The sequence below is a fragment of the Tamandua tetradactyla genome, chromosome 12 (assembly GCF_023851605.1).
Source record: "Tamandua tetradactyla isolate mTamTet1 chromosome 12, mTamTet1.pri, whole genome shotgun sequence".
In the NCBI taxonomy this organism is placed as follows: domain Eukaryota; kingdom Metazoa; phylum Chordata; class Mammalia; order Pilosa; family Myrmecophagidae; genus Tamandua; species Tamandua tetradactyla.
This window is the reverse complement of record NC_135338.1, coordinates 51,748,986-51,761,852: the sequence shown is the minus strand read 5'-3', so window position 1 is coordinate 51,761,852 and position 12,867 is coordinate 51,748,986. Positions and strand designations below refer to the sequence as shown.

At 39.3% G+C, this 12,867-nt stretch overlaps 1 protein-coding gene across 3 annotated transcripts in view; it reads right to left on the bottom strand.

The window, feature by feature from the left end:
• The window catches only part of DGLUCY (D-glutamate cyclase), a 167,206-nt gene that overhangs the window by 121,425 nt on the left and 32,914 nt on the right, over positions 1-12,867 (bottom strand). The window contains exon 2 of one of the 3 annotated variants that reach the window (XM_077123342.1): positions 11,784-11,875. The exons of the other annotated variants lie outside the window; for them this stretch is intronic. The gene's annotated coding sequence lies outside the window, so the exon portion shown is untranslated. The remainder of the gene's footprint in view (positions 1-11,783; positions 11,876-12,867) is intronic. 3 annotated transcript variants of the gene reach the window in all.

Below are 12,867 nucleotides of genomic sequence, written 5' to 3'. Positions count from 1 at the left end.
GCAAATATTTTTTTATTCACTGTTCAAATCACTCTGTGATTCATCGGGGCATCACTCTGGACAAACAAAATCTCATGTCCTACCCAAGGTTCCAAGTACTTATGGTATTCAATCAAGCTATCTACATAAGTTATATTAGGAAATGCACTAGTCAAAATATAAATTTTGTACCAAATAAATATTTTTTGCTTCAGTCTCACACATAAGGTGAAATTTTAAAATATTAATTACCATCTATTTTCAGCACCCTGCAGTAATGACATTCCTTTGTTCTTCCTCATGCACAAACATTTTTAAAATTTGTACATTCAGTCACTATTATTATACACTCTAGGCATTCCTAGCTTATACCATCTCAATCTTTATCGTCTGTCTTTCTTTTTGATTTCATTTGTGGTAGCCTTGATTTTTTTTATAAACTGTGTGGATAACTGCTATAGTACCAACTATTATTTTTGAACAGTTTATTAACTTGTACACAAGTTTATAGGAGGTTTCCAATTTACTATCACTCTAGTGACAGATTTAGAAATGAAATGTACCTGGTATCAATATTTTATTTTGTAATCAAAATGTCACTTTACTGTTGTCTTCTACTGTATATATATAAAATTTATTTAGTGGAGAACGTTTTTCCAAATTCAGGAAAGATCCATGTTTTTTCCAGTAAATTGGAGATAGCAGAGAGTTTTATGGTCATTTTAAGTGGCAAACACTCTTGACTCAGAAGTTGTATCATCTAATATATTAAGCAATATTTCAATCTGCATTAAAAGTATAGACTTTTCTCAGTCTTCCCCTGCTAGGGCCAGTAGGCAGCTGCCTGCCTTTGGGGAAGAACTGCAGTACATTTCTCTGACTCTCATTTCTCTCTTTTAACTTTTCTTTTAACGTAATATCAGATGTGTAGAAAAGTTGCAAGAATAGTACAGAAACATTCTTACATTCACCACTTAGATTTCACAAATGCTAAGAGGAATGTTTTACCCCATATGTTTTATTTTTCTTTCTATATCTCTAGCTATATAATTTCTTCCTCCTCACCCATTTGAAAGTAACTTTTAGCTATGATGCTCTTTATTCCTGAAGGCCTCAGTGTGTATTTCCAGGAACAAGCTACTATCTTATATGGTTGCAGGACAATTTTCAATCAGAATAATGTTATTGGTACACCACTCATTATGTCATCTTCAGACTTCCCAGTAATGTACTTAACAATGTATTTGAAACCCCACATCATGCTTTATATCAGTTGTCATGTTTCTTTAGTCTCCTAAATTAATCCCGAACAGTTCCTTGGTCATTCCATGTGTTTCAAAATAAAGGCCAGTAATTCTGTGGAATGTACTTAAATTTCTGTTTGTCTGGTATTTCCTCATGAGTAGAACCAGGCATTTTGTCACCTGTTCCACAGAATTGATGTTATGCTTTCATTGTAACCAAAAAGGAGGCATGTGTTGCTGATTTGTCTCATTACTGGTGATGTTTGTCAGGCATCTCAACTATAATGTACTACCTTTTCTTTTTGTAGCTAATAAGTATTTTGGGAGGAGTAGTTTGAAATTATACAAATACCTGGTACTCATCAAATTTACATCCTAATTTTTTTTTTTTAGAAATCATTCCATTCTACATATACATGTAGAATACATTACAATCAGTAATTCTTAACATCATCACATAGATGCATGATCATCATTTCTTAGTACATTTGCATTGATTTAGGAAAAGAACTAGCAAAACAACAGAAAAAGATATAGAATGTTAATAGAGAGAAAAAAATAAAAATAATAATAATAGTAAAAAAAAAAAGAAAATGAAAAAGAAAAAAAGACAAACAAACAGACATACAAAAAAAAAAACAAACCTATAGCTCAGATGCAGCTTCATTCAGTGTTTTAACATGATTACTTTACAATTAGGTATTATTGTGCTGTCCATTTTTGAGTTTTTGTATCTAGTCCTGTTGCACAGTCTGTATCCCTTCAGCTTCAATTACCCATTATCTTACCCTGTTTCTAACTCCTGCTGGACTCTGTTACCAATGACATATTCCAAGTTTATTCTCGAATGTCCGTTCACATCAGTGGGACCATACAGTATTTGTCCTTTAGTTTTTGGCTAGACTCACTCAGCATAATGTTCTCTAGGTCCATCCATGTTATTACATGCTTCAAAAGTTTATTCTGTCTTAAAGCTGCATAATATTCCATTGTATGTATATACCACAGTTTGTTTAGCCACTTGTCTGTTGATGGACATTTTGGCTGTTTCCATCTCTTTGCAATTGTAAATAACGCTGCTATAAACATTGGTGTGCAAATGTCCATTTGTGTCTTTGCCCTTAAGTCCTTTGAGTAGATACCCAGCAATGGTATTGCTGGGTCATATGGCAATTCTATATTAAGCTTTTTGAGGAACCGCCAAACTGCCTTCCACAGTGGTTGCACCATTTGACATTCCCACCAACAGTGGATAAGTGTGCCTCTTTCTCCGCATCCTCTCCAGCACTTGTCATTTTCTGTTTTGTTGATAATGGCCATTCTGGTGGGTGTGAGATGATATCTCATTGTGGTTTTGATTTGCATTTCTCTAATGGCCAGGGACATTGAGCATCTCTTCATGTGCCTTTTGGCCATTTGTATTTCCTCTTCTGAGAGGTGTCTGTTCAAGTCTTTTGCCCATTTTGTAATTGGGTTGGCTGTCTTTTTGTTGTTGAGTTGAACAATCTCTTTATAAATTCCGGATACTAGACCTTTATCTGATATGTCATTTCCAAATATTGTCTTCCATTGTGTAGGCTGTCTTTCTAGCCTTGATTTTTGAAGACAATTTCATAAAGTTATAACTTTTATAATGTGACTGTATGATTGTGAAAATGTTGTGTCTGATGCTCCTTTTATTCAGGGTATGGATAGATGAGTAAAAAAATATGGATAATGAATAAATAATGGTGGGGGATAAGGGGTAAAATAAATTGGGTAGATGGAAATATTAGTGGTCAGTAAGAGAGAGAGGGGTAAGGGGTATGGGATGTTGGGTTTTTTCTTTTTTCTTCTTTTTTTCTGAAGTGATGCAAATGTTCTTAAAACTGTTCATGGTGATGAATACACAACTATGTGATGATACTGTGAGCCACCGATTGTACACCATGTATGGACTGTATGTGTGTGGAAATTTGTCAATACATTTTTTTTTTTAATGAGGAAGAAATTAAGACATTCCCAGATAAACATAAAGTGAGAAAGTTCATCACTGCTGGACCTGCCATATAAGAGATGCTAAAGGGAGTTCTGTAGGTTGAAAGGAAAGGACATTAGCCAATTGACTGAAACCACATGGAGAAAAAGATCTTCAGTAAGATAATGACATGGGTAAATATAAACACCAGTACTATTTTATTTTTTATTTGTAACTCCACTTTTTTACTTCCGACAGGATTTAAAAGGCAAATGCATACAATGTAATGATAAATCAGTGGTTTTGAACTCAGAATGTAGAAATGTGCAATATGTGACAAGAACTTTATAAAGGTGGGGACAGAGGGGATTAGGAACCGTAGTTCATATATGCTAATGAAGTTGTTTAGCTGGTATCAAAGCAAACAAGATTGTTATAGATTTAGGATGCTAAATTTAAGACCCACTACCACAAAGAAATATCAGAGACTATGCAAACTCAGAAAAACAGAAGTAGAGTAAAAGTTACCATAGGTGAGGCGGCAGGGGCAATGGAGACTTAATGCATAATTGGTGTAGGGTTTCTGTGTTTGGGGTGATGGGAAAGTTCTGGTAATGGATGGTGGTGAGGGTACAGCAGCATGGTGAATGTGATTAATTCCACTGAATGCTTGGGAAGAGTTGGGATGAGAAGATTTATGTTGTATATATGTTTCCACAATTAAAAAAGACAGAAAACTAAAGAGGTAAATGTGGTACATGATACTGGATGTGATATACAAATGAAAGAGAAAAGGCTCAAAAGGACATTATTGGAACATAAGGAAAAACTGGAATATGGAGTGCAAGCTTTATATCAATGCTAAATTTCTTGAACTTAGGTGACTGCATGGGTAAGTATCCTTGTTTGTAGGAAATGTACATGGAGGTACTATGTGTTCATGGAGTATGATGTGTAGCCTGTTCTCAAGCATTTGGAAGGTGGGTGGATGGACGGATGGATAGATGACGGAATTGGGGCAGGGGTGGCAAAGCATTGAAGTTAGTGGATCTGGGTGTCTCGGTTTTGGGGTGGAGTCTGTAGGAGTTCTTCTGTATGGGGTTTGTATTATTTTTGCAGCTGTTCTGTATGTTTGAAGTTCTTTCAAGATAAGAAGTTAAAGTATTTTTGGAGTAATAAAAATGCTTCAAAATTGTGGTGATGAATGAACAGTTATGTGATGATACTGTGAGTCACTGATTGTATGCTTTGGATGCATTGTATGGTGTGTGAATATATCTCAATAAAATCTCATTAAAAAATCTATCATCTGAAATAATAAAGTACTTATGGTGCTCCACTGTCTTGAAATTTAGCCTACAACACAGTCATTGCTGTATTTTTATTATAGTTTGCAATAGTTTAGAATACATATTAAAAAAGAAATTTGTATTCAAAAGTTGGAGGTATTTCCTGAAGTGTTTCTGAAGAATGGGTTTCATGGAACCCTGTTTGAAAACTACTGGTCTCTCAATAATTAGGCTCTTATTGTACAAACCGTTTCTAGGTATTTTTCTGTTTCTCTCCTGTTTACTCACTGCACATAAGCTGTCCAGGGCAGAACCCCTGTCTTGCTCCTCCTGAATCCTCAGATTAAATGAAATTTACCTAAACATTCATCTCTGATCTGGTCAGCTCTCAGTACCTGTTCTTGAGCTCTCAAGTGAAAAGTAAAAAGATGCAATTTTTAGGTTGCAGAGTCATAAACAAAAATAGCTACAGCTAACATGAATTGAACCTTGTGCCATGAGATTTACTTGGATTTCCTCATTCAGCTATCATGAATCTATACGATTAGGGCTGATATTATCCCATTTAACTGAAGAAAAAACTGAAGCTGGCTAAGTAACAGAGAATAAATGGCTACTAAGGACACAGCTGGGAAGTTGAGAGCTGACACTAAACCAGACAGTGGTGCTCCAGAGCCAACTCAGAAATGATACAAAGCCACTGAATGAACACTTAGGAAAAGAGGGCAGAGGAACATAAGAAGAAAGCCTAGGACTGAGACAGGTAAAGGGGAACATGCAAGGAATGGCCAAGAGAGAGAAGTGTTAACAGAAACCAGGAGAGAAGGGCTGGGGTGACGAACAGGAAATACAGAGTTTCAGCCTTATTGTCATGGAAGACATTGGGAACCTTGACAAGAGTGGTCTCTATATCATGGTTTCTCAACCTCAGCACTATTGACATTTGTGCCTAGACAATACCATGTCTGGGGGTGTGGGTGGTGGTGGAGAGCTGTCCTGTGCATTGTAGGATGTGTGCACTATCCCTGGCCCCTCCTCACTAGATGCAAGTAGTGTCCTCCCTCTCAGTTTTGACAACCAAAAATGCCCACAAGCTGCCCCTTGGGACAAAATTGCCTCAATTCAAGAACCACTGTTACAGAGTGATGGAGGCAGAAGCCAGACTGGAGTAAGCAGAGGAAAAAATGGGAGGTGAGGGAGAGGAGAAAGTTTGCATAGAGATGCCAGAAATGAAGTGGAAGCTGGAGGAGGAAGAAGGACAAAAGGAAATATTTGTGGTTGTTGTTTTAAAACTTTCATATATACATATATGTGAGAGATGGTAGAGAAAGTCTGTAAGCTGACGGGAACGACCCAGGAAAGATTGAAAATTTGCTGATAAAGGAGAGAGAGGGATAAATAGATGAAGAGGGAGGGAGAAGAACGGTAGAATTGAATTCCTGGGGTAAGCAAGAAGGAACAGAATCCAGACCAGAAGCTTAGGATTAGGCTTTGAAAGGAGGGGAGACACTTATCCCAGTGTAAGAGAAGAAAGAGAGGCCTGGTGCAGATATAAATGTAGGATGGTGTGTATACTTGGTGGTGACAAAAGGAGGGAGTTCCCATCTGTTGGCTTCTATTCTCCCAACTGAGCATTTGGCAAGGTCAATAGCAGAGCTGGATGGAGAGGAGGGAGGTGGAGGGAGGAAATGGCATAAAATACTTGTACTGGGGGGTAGCAAAGAAATCTAAAAGAAGGTAGGATTGCCTGGCAGTGTTGATAGCCCATTTGCAGTCTGAGGCCAGGAATATGAAGTGAAGCCAGCCTACAGGGAGTTGGATTTTCTCCAGCAACTTTTTCTGGTTTGGGAGCATCATGGGGCAGGTGGGTAAAGCCTTGGTGACTGGCAATAGCTCCCCCAGGCAACCTGCCAGAGCAGGGCCCCACCATCTGTTTGTTTTCCCTTCGGTGGGAGGGACCACGGGGAGTATGTCTGTGTGCCTTGGTGTAAATGCCTCTTCTGGATCAAGAACTGTGCCTCCTGCACCCCTTCCATCCCCAGGACCTGATGCATAAATCTCCAAGAACATACCCAATTCTCCAAGTCCACACTGGGCACATGCCTGTAGCCTCTACACCATGTCACCAAGCTATAACCAGAGTCCATCCACCCTCCACTTTCCCCCAGTGGATGCCCTGATCCTCCGCAAGCCATGCCTGCCAACATATTCCTCTTATTTCCTGTCCCCAGTTCTAGAGAGAGGGCAGAAGGAATGAACAAAGAGGTAGGAATCAACATGCAAAGCTCTAAACATGATTTCCTCATCTTACAATGGGGAAGTCTGTTACTGGGCATGAAACAAGAGGAGAGTTTTTCAAGGAGAGGAACTTAAATTCACCCTAACCCCTCCTTGCGGAATCTCTCATACTCTCCCAGAGAAATTTAAGAGTAAGAGAGACACCCAGAAGCCTGGGCACTGACCACCTTTTAGGAGTCAGACAAATGAGCAAAACAATCTCCAGTGGCTTCTTCTGACTTGACTTAAGAATGCTTCCTTAAGCCAACTTTATTAATTGTGTGACATTTAGAACATCCCTGAAGTGTTAGGATGTTATTCCCTAGCAAGGGAGTGGAGGGGTTTCAATGTCCTGGTGGAAATGTCTTATAATTGTAAAGACATTAGGAATGTTGGCTTTCCGAAAATGTCCACAGTGTGGCCACAGACCAGGCTATTGCCTAAGGTAGGCTAACATTACCCAGTGGCTCTCAAATGTGGACATGCATCAGACTTAAACTGGAAAGCTTGTTGAAACACAGATTGCTGGGCTCCATTTCCAGAGTTCTTGCTTCAGTAGGTCTGGGACAGGGCCTGAGAATTTGCATTTCTAACAAATGCCCAAGGGATGCTGATGCTGTGGTCTCAGGACCACACTTTATAACCTCTAACATATTGGAAGAAGACAGGCTCTAGTGTCGGATTTCAGTTTGAATCCCTGCTCCATTGAGTTATGGAAGCCTGGGCACATTTATTCCCTCTCTGCTTATAAAATGGAGCTCACATGCCACATCTTGAGAAATTGTTTTGAAAACTGAAGAGAAATCATGTCAAGTCCCAGGCCCTAAGTTAGCACTCAGAGAATGAAAGCTGTTGCTATTTTTTACCATTATTCTAGCACACCTCCACAACGCATGGCTATTTGGATTACATGTTTAAGATAAGCATCAGCCTGGCCTCAGAAGTCGTGAGGAGGTTACTGAATTGGTAATCTCTCCACCTTCTCTTCCTCCTCTTCTGAACATTCAGGCACCAAAAAAGCCCTCAACACCCACCAATGCACCACCAGCGATGACATCTCCAAGCGGAGGAGAGAACTGATCACTTTCAAATTTAGTAATATTTTAAGTTACATTATCTTTAAAATCTAGGTCAGGGTGAAAAATTCATAGAACGTTAGAGTAGAAAGGAAACTTCAGAACTATTTAATTTTCTCAATAAAGGGAAAGAAGTTAAAGAAGAGGAAACTGAGACCCAGAGAAGGACAGTGACTTGTTTTAGGTGGCACAGCTAGTGAAATGGCAGGTGCAGACCTGGCAGCCAGGTGTGCTTCCTGCCAGCCCTGTGCTCAGGCGGTGACACCGGGGATAGGAAAACAGCCCGACCAACCAAAAGTGCTATGCTTTCAGAAATCCAATTGCAAAGCTCCTGGACTGGTGGGGAGACCCGGAAATGAGTATCAACGATTCACACCTTAGGGCAACGGTGATACTTACTCCAGAGGGTCAGATCAGAATCTCAGAAATAAGAAGGGAGATTTTTATGCTGATCAGTAGAGGACATCTGTTAAAAAGAGTTTGTAAACACTGACCCTACACTATGTCACTACTCTTGCTAATTTGGTATTCTCCTTCGGTAGATCAGGTGGACACCAGTTTCTTTGCCTTGATTCGTCTACAAATACTTTCTGCTTCAAGCATGCTCCATCTTCTCTTCATTTTCTCTTATTTTCCTCTAACATCATACCCCAGATACAGAGAGAGCATGTCCTGTGCCCAGGGCAGAAAAGATATCTTTTACTTTTATTTAGCTTACAAAGATAAATAAGATGAAGATCCATTCGCATTAAATTTTCTATTAGTCCATTATTTTTTCATTATTCATCTAGCCAGTATGGACTGGAACCTATCATTTGCAGAACACTCTTTAACTGCTGCTGTGGTTACAAAGATGGTCGCTTTCTAGTTGTCCAACAAAACACGTACTGGGCGCCTAGTATGTGCTGGCCACTGGGCCAAATGGGTGATTCAATGATGAACCAGATGGACGCGGTCCCCGCCCTCACAGAACATCCAGTTGGCCTTCTAAGAAATGACATTTGCTCAGCACGTGGTCAGGATGTGATAGGTTGGGGACGCCAGAGCTGGCTTGTACCAGCTTCCAAGAGCTGATGGTTAATTTTCAGAGATTTTGCAACCCAGTCATAGATAAAGTCATTATTATAAATAATTATAAATTAAATTTTATAATTTATAATTATAAATTAAATTATATAAACTTACAATTAAATAAATTACGTTAAAATAAGGTAACACATACTCAAAACCTGTCACTTCCTAATGATTTTGCTGTTTTACTATTATCTACACCCTTGAGGTCATTTATGCGCATATGGTAGAAATGCTATATAACGTGTGAATGGACGTTTTCTCCCCACTCTGCCACTTGTTGCCATCATGTAGAGAGCTTGACCCTGGCCATGGTGGGAGAATTTACATCACAGAAATCAACAAAGACAACAAGACGGTGCTGTTCCCCACCCCCGCTCTGAAGAGCCTCATGTTTACCAGCACACCACCGGCAAGCAAGCCACACAGTACAGAAAAGAACCAAGTGAGTAATTAAGAGCATCCGGAGGGCGTGACATTGAATTACTGGTCCTCGAAAGCTAAGTGGAGAGAGGAGGGGGTGAGGGTAATGGTGAGGACAAAGCCCTCTACAGGACTGTCCTGTGGGCTCTGTTAAATGTTGAGCTGCTTCTGGGGGCTATTTCTTTTTTTCTAAGAGGGCTGAAGAGCATATATAGTGAGTAGCTGAAAGAAACCAGAAATGTGTGTGGTTATCGTCTGGGCAGGAGGAGAATGTGCTGAGGAGGAGCTAGGGATTCCAGCAGGATAGTGAGCAGTGTGGAGGGACTGAGTGATCTGAGGGGAGGAGATGCAGAGACTTTGGGGGTGCCCAGCTGGTGACTGTGTGGGATGTAAGACGAGCAGGAGGGGACCAAGGCTCTATGCCTGTCTTTCTGGGTGGCTTCACACTTCTTTTTTTTTTTTAGAGAAAGTTATAGGTTTACAGAAAAATCGTGCAGAAAATTCAGAGTCCCCAAATACCTCCCTTCCTCCTACACACAGTTTTCCTTATTATTAACACTTTGTAATAGTGTGGTACCTTTGTAACAATCCATGGAACAATATTATTATAATTATACGATTAACTATAGTCCATGGTTTACAATCAGGTGCATTGTCTGTGTTGTTCAGTCCTATTTTTTAATTTTTTTACATTTTTATTCTAGTAACATATTCAACCCCAAATTTCCCCCTTTCAACCATATTCAAATACATAATTCAGCAGTGTTTGTTACATTCACAATGTTGTGCTACTATCACCACCATCGTTACCAAAACTTTTCCATCAACTCAAACAGAAATTCTGTACCAGTTAAGCATTAGTTCCCCATTCTCTACTACCATTCTGGCCTCCGTTAACCTGTATTTTAGTTCCTGACTCTACGAATTTACTCATTCTAATTATCTCATAGCAGTGAAGTCATATAATATTTGCCCTTTTGTGTCTGGCTCATTTCACTCAACATGATGTCTTCAAGGTTCATCCATTTCATCACATGTATCAGAACTTCATTCCTTTTTACGGCTGAACAATATTCCACTGTATGTACAGATGACATTTTGCTTATCCATTCTTCTCTTGATGGACACTTGGGTCGCATCCATCTTTTGGCAATTATGAACAATGCTGCTATGGATATCAGTGTGCAAAATATCTCCTTGGGTCCCTCCTTTCAAGTCCTTGGGGAATATACCCAGAAGAGGGATTTCCATGTCATATAGTGATTCTATACTTAGCTTTTTGAGGAACCACCCAATTGTTTTCCAAAGTAGCTGCACCATTTTACATTCCCACCAACAATAAATGAATGTTCCTATTTCTCAGCATCCTCTACAACACTTGTAATTTTCTGCTTTTGTTTTTTATATAGTAACCATTCTAGTGGGTGTGAAGTGGTATCTCATTGTGCTTTTGACTTACATTTCTCTGATGGATAATGATGTTGAGCATCTTTTCATGTGTTTTCTGGCCATTTGTATATCTTTTCTTGAGAGATGTCTATTTTAGTCTTTTGTCTATTTTTTAAGTACACATTTTTATTAAGTTGAAGGATTTCTTTATATATCCTGGATATTAAACCCTTATTGGATATATGGTTTCCAAATATTTTCTCCCATTGTGTAGCTTACCTTTTTATTTTCATGATCAAGTCCTTTGAGGCACAAAAGTTTTTAATTTTGAGGAGGTCTTATATATCTGTTTTTCTTTTGTTGCTTGTGCTTTGGGTGTAAAGTGTAAGAAACCATTGCGTAACAGAAGATCCTGAAGATGTTTCCTTATATTTTCTTCCAGGAATTTGATAGTTGTGGCTTTTATATTTATGTCTTTGGTTCATTTTGAGTTGATTTTTGTCTAAGGTGTGGCTATTTTTTTTATATTTGCTTTATTGAGATATAATTCACATATTAAACAATTCACCTATTTAAAGCGAACAATTCAGGTTTTTAGTATATTCACAGAGTTGTACAACCACCACAACAATCAATGTTAGAACACTTTCATGACCCCACAAAGAAATCCTGTACCTTTGCAGTCCCTCCCATTTACCCACAACCTCCATCCCTCACCCCACCTTTTAGCAACCATGAATTTATTTATTTTGCTTTTTTAGTTATCAGGCTGTTTTTTTAAGTTGACACAGAAGTAAAAAATTGTATGAATTAATCTTGAAGAGAGTTTCATGGGTATCATGCCCCGTGCCAGTCTAGTAATTTATCCAATTCTCCCAGTGTGAGCTTGGTAAAATTGTTTCCTGACTATCACTGACCCACCCCTCCCAGTTGGTCAACTGATTCCCCTGGGAAATATTAAAGAAGAAAAGTTCATACATGTGAGCTGTGTTGTCATTAGAGCTAGACCAGGGCTGACAGTGCAAGTGGTAAACTAGGTTTTTGAGTAATTGAGGAAGAAAACCAGGGAGGTGCTCACCTCAGCAGTGGCTTGTGGATGTGGCCCCAGAGCCTTCCAAAGGCAGATGGGCCTTTCTGGAGAACTGTGCTGTGGTCAATCCCCAGGCATTTCTTAAAAAAATGTTTTTATTGTGAAATGTAACATATATACAGAAAAAAGAAAGAAAAAGCAGTAATTTTCGAAGTACATTTCAACAAGTAGTTATAGAACAGATTTCAGACTTTGTTAGGGTTATCATTCCACTATTTCAGGTTCTTCCTTCTAGTTGCTCCAAAACACTGGGGGCTAAAAGAAATACCAATATAGTGAGACTCAGCAGTCATACTCATTTGTTAAATCCTTTTTTTTTCTCTATTGAAAATGGGTGTCGACTATAAAGGATGGGGGGTGTAATTATTTGATAGTCTTGGAGAGACTGGCTCCTCTGTGTTTCAGGATTTATCTGGCTAGGAACCTTCTGGAGATTATGGGTTTCAAGAAAGTAAACTTAGTGCATGAAACTTTTATAGAGTCTCAGAGCGCGAGATGTTCTTAAGGGTTAACAGGAATGAAGTTGGTTGGGGACCCCAGGAATTTTTGAGGAAGCTCAGAGGATGTATAGCTGTACAAACTGCTCTATCACTGACTAGGAGTAGTGATGAGAGGGTCTCATGTTCCAATTTTCAACAATCCATCTTTCTAGGGGCTCAGCGGATCCCTTAGGTATATAACTTAAGGGTATGATGAAGGCCCCACCTGTCTCAAAACATTCTCAACACCAGCTCATTACAGCACCTGGCAGTCCCATCATTTCTCTGAGCTATACCATGGTCCCCTGAAGGCCACAGGTGAAATTCTGGGGCTGGAGGTTGGGCTGGAGGTGGAAGGACACTAACACCAGTAGATATATATTGGCTTAGATCAGAATCTCAGTTCAACAAGATGTTGCTTTGGAAGGCAGGTACTGGGTGTGGTGGGACACTGGAGAGAGAAGTTTTAGTTTGAGTTGGAGGATGATAGTTAAAAATTATAAAGAAAAAGGGTGTGCTTTTGCGAAAGGTGGGCTCAGGATAGAAGCTGGGGGAGGCAGAAATAGGTCACAAGATGTAGAAAGGAGAGGGTC